Genomic DNA, 12,108 nt, shown 5'->3' on the forward strand with positions numbered 1-12,108 from the left:
GGACAATCAATGACAGTCTCATCTCACTATCGCACACAGAGAAATAGTCTGACATTCACAGATGCCCCACTCATACAAGAATAGGCCGATGCGTCGTAATCCCAAATAGAATTTTTACAATTTTATTACGGAACCTCATTATATGAATGCCACAGATGTCATACAGTGTGGAAACCGAGCCAATATTTGTGTAGAAGCCTCGTGTAGGCTATGGAATAATGAAAGTGCAGCTCATTGAGAGTTTGTCATCCAATGCAGTAATGGTGTTTTCTAGCATGTGAAGGAAGCAATGATGTCTAACCGAAACAGGTCGATATTCGAATCCATCAGTGTCAACATCACCACTCCATCTGCCATGGACCTTCACAGCCCAGCTTTGATTCATGCAGGGAGTCCCCTGTGCCCCATCTGCTGTGAGACCCTCTATGGTGAGCACACACATGCAGCCAGGATAACCACTCTTTGGGCCACGCCACTGTGGTTGCATTATTCATAATATTTTGCTGCCCGAAGATTAGGATTCTGTATGAATTGTCACGCTACTGAATGCCTCTTGGTAACAAATGGCACTATATAAGTCTACTTTTCAATGTGATTGAATAATTGCGATGTCACACTGAGTTTAGTGAAGCCAACGTGAATATAATATTGGATTTTAAATGTTTTCTCACTCCAAAAATGATTTTCTTGATTTTTTTTTACTTTTATTGTCATCAGTTACCAGGGCCTATGCCATGCCTACCTCACACACCGACCTGCAGAGAGTTTTGTGTAAATGATAACCCATTAGATGTCAGTCTTTTTTTTAATTATTATTTCTGAATGTAATCACAAGAGAAGAATGGGTGTAGCAGCCCAAATGGATTATTGATGCAAAATGTCACTTTTGATTGAAGGTTTGAGAGGAACTGAGCTAATGATGCATGGGCTCTTAAAATCTCAAGACTCAACTCTTGAATTTCTAAGCATTTTATTTCATGTAACAGTAGCTCTATTAAGAAGTCAAGTCAAGCACTTGTCCATTACTCATTCAAAGACTTTACGGTTGACACATCATTTTGTCTAATTTATGAGTTCAGTAGCCATTTTCAGCTTGTGATTTAGCTTTGTGTAATGTTTAAAGCACCAAATGGGGGAAATTAAGATAGTAGAAAGGATGCTCACAAATCATACAAAGTCAAACACAGGGATCCTTAAGAGGTGATCTGTGATTTGATGAATTTATTAGAACAGTTCATCTTTTGTAAAACAACTCTGTTAACATTGTTAACAGTTGTGGCAGTTGCCAAATCGGGGCTCTAATAGTTAACATCATACTGGCTGATTATTATAGTTCAATGGATTGTGGGAGCGAAGAAGAAGGAACAGAAGTTTAAAGGTCAACAACGGTGACAGAAATAGCTTTAACTGAAAGACTGTCAACAACAGCACGGAGGAAAGATGCAGGAAATCCATAAGAGATGCAAAGAACATGCTTGATATGAGACAGAAGATGGAAACATTGGATGAAATAAATGAAAGGGAGAGGAGTCGCAGGTATTTTGGGTCATCGTCTTCTGTGACTGTCCGACTCCAATGGCTTTCAGCCCTCTAAGATCAAAGCGCCTGTAACAACGTCTTAAAAGCAAAGATAGAACATTTGAGACATTTTAGAACTTTGTGACTGGATGGCATATCCTCATTCTAGTCCACCATGATCATAACTACAGAAGCCTACTTTACCAAAAAAAAAAAAAACGAAAACATCCGGCCTATTATTTTTCTGTTTGTGGCTGTTTGGAGGGACTGTCTCATCCCGCCATTTTACTGCTGGGCCTGTCGTGAGCATGCCTTTCATTAGAATGACAATGAGAGCGCTGGATCACACCATTCCTTCCCTGCCCACGTGTAGCCGTCTCCTCTTCAGAGTCACTCTGCTCCGAGTGCTACTGCAGCTAGCTGCTAATCTCTGCAAGTGGAAGCAGAGTACCATCGAGAAAGCATCACCGGAACACTTCCCATTACTGAGTTGCTTGTCGTATTAAACAAACAGATACTGCTCCACGTCTCATCGCATTTTTACAAAAACAAACTTTTAATCAGTCGGATTCTTTTAAATAAACCAAACGGAGAGTTTTCGAGGTAGAACGAGACAAAAACTTTTATTGCAAATCGCCTATAGTGTGAGAACCTTGTGTGTATGAAAATATTTGTGAAATTCACGTCAGTACGATGTGTGATTTTGTGATTTTTGGTTTGACGCAGCAAAGCGTTTGCTTTGGTCTATGACTGAGTGCATTAATTGCTTCCAACCAAAGGTGACCATAGTTCAGCTTGGCCCCTATTTTAAATTCATAAAACCCCTGTAAGAAAAAAAAAAACACACACCGATAAACAACTAGAAACGGCAATCTTGTAAACAGCATCCATGTTGGTCTCGAGTGGTATTCACCCATCCTGTTCTGCTGGGTTAAAAGCTTCTTCGGATGAATATATAATCAATTGGTATCTCCTGGATCACTAAATAAAAATAAAAAACTAAATAAAAACGAACCCTGTCGGAAGTTGTGATCAGGAATGTCGTAGCACCACAACGGAAAAACAAAACATAACCCTGACAGTGCCTTCACTATCATCCAAGTGTGAATGAATCAGATAGGTGACAGCATCATCGTCTCCAAGATGGGGCTGATAGGAAAATTGCTGAAGGCTTCAGAGCATGCTTCATCTGTGGTTGTAAATGGGCCACTATCACCTTCTCCATTGCCTTGTGACATTTTGCAGAGCAACAGGCCTGTATTTGCTGTGGCAAGATTAAATAGCATTCTTTGGTACGGGTACTATGCAAGAAGTTTTCAAAGTAACAAAACGATTTTTCGCAGCTCCTGCTGGTAGGCACAAACCTTAATGACCCCGTTCACGAACGAATCAAGTTCTGCAGCCTGTGTTGGTGATGATGTGTTTTATCCAGCTGTCTTCTCACATGGGCATCTGTCACTTTTCCTTCAGAGGAGGGTTGGGGAAACTTTGGAACACGATAGGCTGGTGTGAAGTGAATTGAGGTGGAGTTTCGGTAATGTGAGGGGACACAGGGACTTTCTAATAAGAACCAAAAGCTCTCATGATATCACGGGGCTCGCGGGTGTGCTGAAGACAATTCCAGCTGATTTTACGTGAGAGGCAGGGAACGACCTGAACCAATTAGGGGGCACATAGACTAACAACCATTCACATCTACAGACTATTGGGGAGTCTTTAACCTACTATGCATGTTTTTAGGATGTAGGAGGAATCAGGAGTATCCAGAGAAAACCCACGCAGGGAAAACATACAAACTGCAGATGAACTCTGAGCTGCGAGGAGGATTTGATAATCAGTTTGGCACCGCAGCAAATACTATTTCACGATATTACTCACTGCAATATCTAATATTCCCTTTTATCCCCTTGCACTATTATATTACATTGTTTTCATATTGAATATCATCATTGTGAAAAATTGTGTGTATGTTATTGCTGTTACAGATTCACTGTTGACTGAGGTGAATAATTGAATAAGCACTTTGACCGACCCAGTCTCTTATATAATGCATCTTCACCGTTGTTATTTTTTTTTCTGTAAGTCAGTGGAATACAAATGCTAAGGGATGTACTGGACAGGATATTATCTGTGACCAGTCTACGGTTTACCTTGCATTTTTCCCGAGGTCAGCTCGAATAGACTTCAGCTCAACAGAAACCCCAACGAGGACAAGCCGAATAGAAAATAGTTGGCGAAATGGACATGGGATATAATACAGCATGAAGTAAAATGGAAATGTCCTGTTTTTGAAATTATAATAGCTTGAAATAGCACAGCTTGGAAGTTAGAGTCAGGGACAAAAACATTTTTTTAAATGCTGACTGGATGAAGGGTGAGGTTAATTGTGTATGCTGTAAAGTTAATCAAGGAAGTATAATCAATGGTTTTACCAGCTTCAGTAAGTGTGCCTGTCGGTGGTGGAGGCATAACATGACCCCTTTGTTGCCCCGGTGAGTAAATTGCAACAAGCACGCTATTTGTCCTTGAAATTTGAGCAGTGTTTGGGTTCCCAGATGAAATGAAGAGAGGGAAGCGTGACAACCAGATATGGAGAGTGAAGCAAGTCTCTGCTGTCACTCCAACCCCACACCACTTTAGTGAGGATTTTTTTTCTTTGCCACCATCAGTATTATAATAGGAATGCACACATACAATGTTTTTTTTGCATGTACTACATACCACAATTTCAATCACAATTGAAAATTGTGTAAAATATAAACATAAACGGAATACAATGATCTGCCAATACTTTTCAAATTATATTTAATTGTGCACACTTAAGATATTGAATGTTATAATCTGATAAATGCGATTGTTTTAGGGGGAAATATATAGTTTGAAGCCTACAGTACATTCTCAAAGAGCACAAAAAGGGATATGTTGTGATATGATGAATAAGTGTTCAGGAACTCATGACATATTGTTCAAGGTTTCTAGGTGGGATACTTGCTGGAAATACACAAGCAGTGGTAAACAAATATGGCGAAAGACAGAAGCAGAAGACAGAAAGCACGATTAGGAAGGAATACGACACCTGTATTCCTGAGCTGATATGAATATAATGTGTTTTAATGGTGGTAGAAAATAAGAAACGCAAATGATGTCATCCACGTGGCATGTCTAAATGAGCAGATTGTCTTTTTTAATACATATAAAAAGGCGAAGGCAAAGGCTTCATCTTGGAACATAATTTTTCTCTGCTAAAACACAAAATATTGGAGGTTTTTTAGACAGGGAGGAAAGATCACAGAGAGAAACAAGATGTCATGGCATCAACAGAAGGTCATACTACTTACTAAACCTCCAATTAAATTGCTCCCAGGTTTTCCCATGTACATGGTATCTGGAGATTGCTGCTGAGAACTATGCAGTCTTATGGTCCTCAATTAAATCTCACCTTGTACACAATCACTGACATACAGGTTCAGTTAATGGGATTAGTTTGTATAGCTGCTTAACAAGAATAGGTGAATGACAATGTAAATCATACTTGACAAAATGATGCCTTGTGCATAGCAATCAGACCAGTGTGAGATTGGCTGCAGATGTTTTATAATGTTGAATGAAACTGAAGGTTAACTTGAGCTCTATGAATATACTTTATTATGTACAACCTGTATGCCCTATATGGAGAATCCTAATAATCATATGCCATGCGACTTGATACTGATGTGTGTTCTGAGTTCTCCTCGCTTGACTCGGTGAACCAATATATTATACATTAAGTTCTTGAGGCATTGTCCAGAGCCTGAAGATTCACTGTCCTAAGGAGCAGTCAGTGCTGTGTCTTCACACATATTTGCCCCCCCCCCCCCACTTGTGCCTTGTTGCTCCTTGAGTAAAAACACAGCCCCAGGCTGGTTTCAACCTGCCTAACCCGACTCCCATCCTAATGAAACATACTGTCACTCGTCTTCTACTTGACACTATCGCACCCTTAGGAGTATAAACTTGTGAAAGTGCATACACAATTTTGCTCTTGCAGACCGTTGTTCTCTTGTTACATTCGCTGACTCTCAACTTCCTTCCACAGTCTAAACTAAAGTCTGCAAATCTCAAATCACCCTCCATATACAGGAGCTCGACATATTTAAAATATTCAAAGATGGGGCATGCCTAATGTCTAGCGGGAGGTCATTCCAAAGGGAACGCTCAGCAATGGAAAAAGTTTGATCCCCCGCTCTGATTTGACTTGTTACCTGGGGTTTAAAAAAAAAAAAAAAAATCAGACAAGCATCAGTACAAAATATTTTGGTATTGGAAAAAAAAACAAGATCACTGAGGCAAAATATCCACTAGTCCTCCTGCAGGTCTGTAGAGGGCAGAGAAAAAAAACACATCACAATTCACCAAACTTCCTGTCAGATGGCAGGAATGGACGGCCATATTGCCTACAGACCAACATGTGAGATGGGGGAAGAAACAAAAGAAAGCCTGTTAGTCAAAGAAAAATAGCTTCAACAGGGAAAGCAAAGAAAACAAAGACACTCCTCAGTTCCTGGTCACACGCAACTGGTAGGAAATGAACTTGGATGCTATCGTTCTAAGTTGGGTTAATGCTTAGTTTGTTTGAAATGTTTGGTTTGGCACTATTGTACTATTGTACTTTCTTTGCGATGCATAGGTATGGTAAACCTTAATACTATTCTATATTGCAGTTTATCTTTCACTTTCCCCCATTCATTTGCATATTTTTAATCAATCATTTTAATGGGGCTTAACAGTTTGCAGAAATTCTTGAAACACTTCACGTGCACTTGCATAGCCACCCCCATCACTACTTAGCCTGCCCTTTCTTATCATGTTCCATTTTTGAATGATCACAGCATGTAGCACTGCCTTTCTTCTTCATCTATAGATTGTATCCATCTCTAGTAAAAGGTTATTGGTGACGGTCTCTCTTTTCTCTGCCTGCATCCCCGCCCCCAACCCTTATGTTTGACTGACTGTGTGACTGTATATGCAATTTCCAATAAATATTCATCTCAATAGAAGAGAACATCAAACTCGTATTTGACAAGGTATCACCCACCTGTCAGATTATAATTCAGTCAATGGCAGATTTCATATTTATAGATTCACTGGAGGGACAGATTCCAATTTAAAGTAGGATCCATACCAGAACAACTACATGACTATCTCTGTAATTTTTGATGTGCTTTTCCAAATTCACGTCACTTCTACTAGTACTTCAAGTAATCAGTCAAAATGTTTGCTTCAGCGCCAGCTTCCATCAAATATTTATGAGCTTGATTTACCGTCATTTAAAAAGATTTAGCAGGCACATTGTATTTTTCAACTGTCTGCACACATTTGTTTTTGTCTGCAAATATGTGCCTTTGGACATTTATTGCAGTTAAACTACCACAGAGACATTTCACGGAGGCCAGCAGAGACGGAAAATAAATCGAACAGACTATATTTCTATTGTTAAGGGTCCAGAGGAAAACAAGAATAACTGCTTCGGTTTATTTAGATATTCTGTCACATCGGTCCCAAGTAAGCATGTGTAATAATTCTCGAAGAAGAACACAATTTTTGTTAACTTTGTTTAAAATGGACAGTGTATATATTAGTATGTATACTCAGTAGACCATCTGTACTAAATATCATATGAATATCATAATTCATATAATATTTAGGAAACTATTAATTGAGCGAACAACTTCTTACTAGAGTAGAGGCCATTTTATGTTTTCAGTGAATCTTAAAGCGGTGTTGGAATTTGTTTTTACAGTGGTTGAAACTAGTGAATTGCACTTTTGCTCAGGCACATTCCTGCAGGGATTAACTCCCAATTGGACTCGAGTAATCTGAAAATATGTATGCTGTAAAGAAGCAATTTATTTGGGAGTAAATATTCAATCAAGATGAATAAAATGCATTTCCTGTGTACTCGTTCCATGGGCATCTTTCCACGCTGGAATATGTAGCTGATAGAGGAAATGAGAGATCAGTGATTAAAAATACCTGAGGCGAATCCATGGATATACACACACACACACACATGCACACACACACACATACACACACATCCTCTCTCTGTCAAATACGGATGCATGAATTCTCATAAAAAATACATGCTTTACTCAATTTACAGGACATTCTTCGACACGCACGCACACACACTCCAATTAATTGATTAAGATCCAACCTGTCTACTCACGTCTGCACATGTCAACAGGTGAGCATAGTTCAATGCCCTTTGTTTTGTTTGTGAGCATCGAAGAGCATAAATTGTGAGAGGTAAAGTTACAATGAATTGACAAAATGATGGGTTGTGCTTGAATTGAGATTTGTATGCTGACAAAACCGCATGGGATGAAGCGGACATGGCGCTTGAAGTCACAACGTTACATTGCTTTCAATTCAATATTTGACAAGTACACTGACTGCAGTTTCCTGTTGTTCCTTACACCCTCAAAGTTGACTAACATAGTATATAGCTGAAATGTAATGGGAGAATTTATATATAATGCCCTCAATAATTATTGGCACCCCTGGTTAAGATGTGTTAAAAGGCCTGAATTTATGATTTTATTATTATTATTATTATTATTATTATTATTATTTTATTGCAAAAGCATATTTTCATACTGAATATTGTAGACATGGCTCACCAGATGCAGAATCAAGCTCCTTCATTGACCATCTCAGTCCCCAGACTCAAACTCAGGGATTGAAGAAAAAAAAAAATCATTTGACGGAAAACCTTTTACGCCTAAAATGACTGCAGTCAATTAATGAAGATTTTGCATAAATTTTGGACCAATTCTTTTTATATATTGTAGATATAAAGTATATATCTTGTCTAAACATGACGAGATTTTCAAACACAAAATACGTATGAAAGCAGGAAATGCAGGCTTAAAAGTAAACCGTAGAAAGTTCAAATAAAAGCTAATCATGGCCATTCCATGCAGGAAAACCGGTCAGATGTTTAAAAGGTGAGAAGCAAATTTTGCTTTTTTCATATTGATACACATTGATTTGATGCATTTTGAGAAAAAATAAAATCAGACACAGTTAAAAAAAGATTTTATATTTTCATTATGTCCAAATATTCCAGGTCACACTCTTGAAGAGTGTTTTTTTTCCTTTTGAGAGCAGTACGCCAACTTTGTCGATTAATTAAATTAAACAATTCATTACTTCTGCAAAAATAATTGGGCAGATTATTTATTAGCACTCTGTTCAAGATTGGAGTTTGTAGAAAGAGTGATGGAGGTGTTGAGCAAGCATAAATTATTTTTGAGACAGTATTGATGGAAACCATTTCAAAGTCAAAAATTGCAAACAAGAAACATTGCTATTGAATCAAGATTAAAAAAAAAAAAAGTCATAGTATTTGCAGTCTGGCTCACTTCTTTATTCCATTTCCTAGTTTAAATGCCTGAAATCTTTGCTCTCGTTGATAAGTCACAAAAATGTTTTAAAAGAAAAGCCTTGAAAGCAAAACTGTATCTTTCATCATTCACTTGCACATCTTATTATGTTCTTTTGTCTCCTGTTAACTTTCATTTTGCTGATGTTTGAAAATTGAGATTTCCATTGCGATTAAATTATTTGATTTGACTGGCTGTGGACCTTTCAGCACATCACCACAGACGTAGAAAATGAATTTAAAGGGGGTAGAAGATGCTCGAGACAATTTGCCTTGGGTCAGTGTTTGTGTGAGACAAAAGTGCTGACATAAAAATATTGATCAACAAAAATCCAATACAATCTAATGGGAATATGATTTTGCTTTCAGGCTAGAGTTGGATGTTTGTTCCATCAAAACTCCTAAAAATATTACATTACGTTTCTCACCATGTGTGTAGCTTATGCTGAACAATTTGACACCATATTGTAAACAAAACTTTACAGATCTGCTCCACCTGTGGCTCAACAAATGCTCGCTTGATCTACTCACAAGCATTGGACAGATGGCTTGTCCTGATGTTGTGTTGTCAGAATTTGCAGTGTCGTCTCATGTAATTTATAGAAATGAATAAATGGAGGAATTCAAAATGTGTCATTGACATGATATTGTCTACCCTTCATAGACGGACACGTCGTCTTCATTTATTTTCATATTCCCACTGAACTTCAAATTGAATTGCTTTATTTACAGGCTGAGCTTTATCCCCACACATACACCCACACAGGTTTGTGTCTTTCAACTTGCATGAACAGTACAGATATAACAATTTCACGGTCAACACTGTCTGGAATATGGAAAACCGCCATCTTGTGCACACTCACAAGTCTGAAATGATGTACTCCTATTTGAGCCACAGGTGTTTTTAAAAGGTAAAAATAGTTCTCCACAACCTGAAAAACTATATCCAAGAAAAACTATAGTATGCTTCCCTTAAGGCTATGTGCCTTTTTAAAGAACACAAATATTACATATCACACAGACTACACATATTTTTGATGTGTAATACAATTTCATCCCTGAAATCGAATGTTATATAGGCTATTGCACAACATCTGATTTGTGGCCACATCACCATTTGAGTGCCCCCCTCCAAAATGTAGCAAAAAATGATAACCATGGTAACTAAGCGGCAAAGACAGAAAATCAGAGAGACTCTACAAGAAAATTACCATTCAAACATCTCATCATGGACCATCAGATGAAATTATTCCTACATATTGATTTTGCAGTATAAGTAATTGATGGTGTACAGTAGTAGTAGTAGTTGTTGATCATCGATGATTGATTGGAGACAAGTCTCGAAAGTACCCCATATCTCGTCCAACGTCATCTACGATTGGCTCCAGCTTTCCTGCAGCCCTGAAGAGAAATAGTAGTGGAAAATGGATGGGTGGATTTTTGTGTCTCATCCTTTAAATCACAGTGTGTAACTGCCAAATTTGCAGAGAGTGTTCCAGGAGGACTCACAATTTTTAGTGCGATAGTTGTTCTGGTCTGCCAAGGAAGGAATTATTTTTATGCTGATCTGATGGCGTATTCTAATACATAAACGTTTTTAAATTCATGATTGTGAACTCCATTGCAAACTGTCGGCAAAGCTGGTGTTAAGCAGCTGTCAACAACTTTTAAAATGCATTGAGAAGACCAACATGATTTAGACACCTAGTTTAAGGTCTTGACTGACGGTGATCTAGACAGAACTACTGCCTTGAGTCGTTTTTTTTTTCTCTCCGATAATTGAAATTCCTTATCGGTCTGGCACTTGGCAGTCAGTTTTCCGATCATACGTGCAGGTTATATCGAGTGCTAATAAGAAGTTTTAAAGCACCTTTTTCTCATTCATGAGCCCTGATCTTTGACCCGATATACATCTTTAAAGCGGGATTTCAGGCATGCTCAGAGATTGAGATACGGGCCCTCTTCGGATTCTCAATTTTGCCTAGAAAGTTTCTTTTCCGGCTCTATCGGAGAAACTTTGATGGTTTAAAGTACCCCGACGCTGTGGCGGATTTTGGATAAGATCTGCCCTATATGTCTTTCATCCTCACTATAATCAAAAGTCTTAATCCAATAATAATATAAAGAGTGTAAAACAAAATAAGTCAATTAACAGGGATTAGTCAACCAAAGGCAGAGTTGGGTGGCTCTTGGTGACAACTCAAACATCTTCAAAGATGGAAAAAAAATCATAAACATGTTGAGAACACATCTACTAAAAAAAAAAAAAAGCCTGAAAAAATATAATATATAATATTATTGTGTAATATAATAAAATATATTATACAACATTTAGAAAATAAAATATATTGGTTGGACTCCAAAATCTTCAAGACATTTTAAAAGTTATTTAATGCTTTTATGAGAATGTATGAGTATAAATGTGTATGCTTTGACGTATGTAGCTCTTTCAAGAGCGACTATCTATATGCTGCAGTTTACTCAAGATGCAAATAAATTAGACAGATTAACTGACTAATAAGTGAAGATTGCTACACTTAATGACTCACTGCTTCAATTTGAACACTCTCAGACCCATAAAGTAGCGAGTGAGTAAAATGCAAAGCCTGGCTAATAAAAAGAGATAATGGCAGTGTGACTACAAATTAAAAAAATGTTTTGTTTTGATTTCATGCATCACACTTCCAAGCACACTGTAAACATATCAGTAAAGTGAAGGATTTTATATAGAAAAATTTCATCTCGCTTTAGTCATTATAATGACACCAGTCAGCAGTTTTACGAGATATGCATCATTTGTTCGTGTTTGCTGCCAAGCTGTACATTATCAGACTGTTTGAATGTAAAGTTCTTGTTTGATGTGAGCGCTCGGCACTGACCGAAAGATAAAGTTGGCCATTAGATGTTTAGGTTATAAAATAAAATGAAAAAAAAGAGAGTTCATCTGTAGTTTATGTTTCAACTTGATTTGCATTTCATTTCAACGTTACAGCAGGACCACAGAATTTAATTTATATAGTATTTAATCAAAACACAGCATACCTTATATATGTTTCTCTATTGCAATACAGCTGATTGAAAGGATATATATTCAAGTCGCTGTTGGTGTAATAGTACACTTGCCTGACTTGTCTACATGAAATTTATTCCAGCTCAGTGGGGGG

This window comes from Syngnathus leptorhynchus, chromosome 5, assembly GCF_054491065.1.
Source record: "Syngnathus leptorhynchus isolate UIUO chromosome 5, UIUO_Slep, whole genome shotgun sequence".
Lineage (NCBI taxonomy): Eukaryota > Metazoa > Chordata > Actinopteri > Syngnathiformes > Syngnathidae > Syngnathus > Syngnathus leptorhynchus.